Genomic DNA, 524 nt, shown 5'->3' with positions numbered 1-524 from the left:
CTCGCATACTATACATACAGGCAAGTAGATTAAACAAATCACTCCAATGTTCCAAATTTTGTCTTCACAAATATTCCACATTGTATAATAGCGAATTCCTGGACCGAGAGAAGAAGTAACCTACTGTGCGCAGACTAATCAGTGACTCTTCCTGTACACCGTAAGGTTATGTACAGATCTAGTATCCAACCAGTAATCAATAACATCTTCTTATGTTCATCTTCTAAGCTCTTCATTAATTATATATTCCGCAAAATTGGCCTCCCTTTCAAAAATACACATGGAAGCCAACAACAAAGGGAATGACCTTGGTATTGGCATAATCTCAGATCAAAGGCTTCTCTGATCGCTGCCTGAGAATTATTATTATAGAGAAGCCACGAGAAGAAACTGGAGACCTTGACTTCGCTACACCAGGTTTAGTTTGGTTGACAATTGTTCAGAATATCTTGTACTTTTCATTTTCTATGAATAGGTTGCATGAAGAAGCTTTCCAGTGAAAGACATGCTAACAGCGCTAAATA

The sequence above is a fragment of the Penaeus monodon genome, chromosome 29 (genome assembly GCF_015228065.2).
Source record: "Penaeus monodon isolate SGIC_2016 chromosome 29, NSTDA_Pmon_1, whole genome shotgun sequence".
NCBI classification, from domain to species: Eukaryota; Metazoa; Arthropoda; class Malacostraca; order Decapoda; family Penaeidae; genus Penaeus; species Penaeus monodon.
This window is presented reverse-complemented; position numbering follows the sequence as displayed.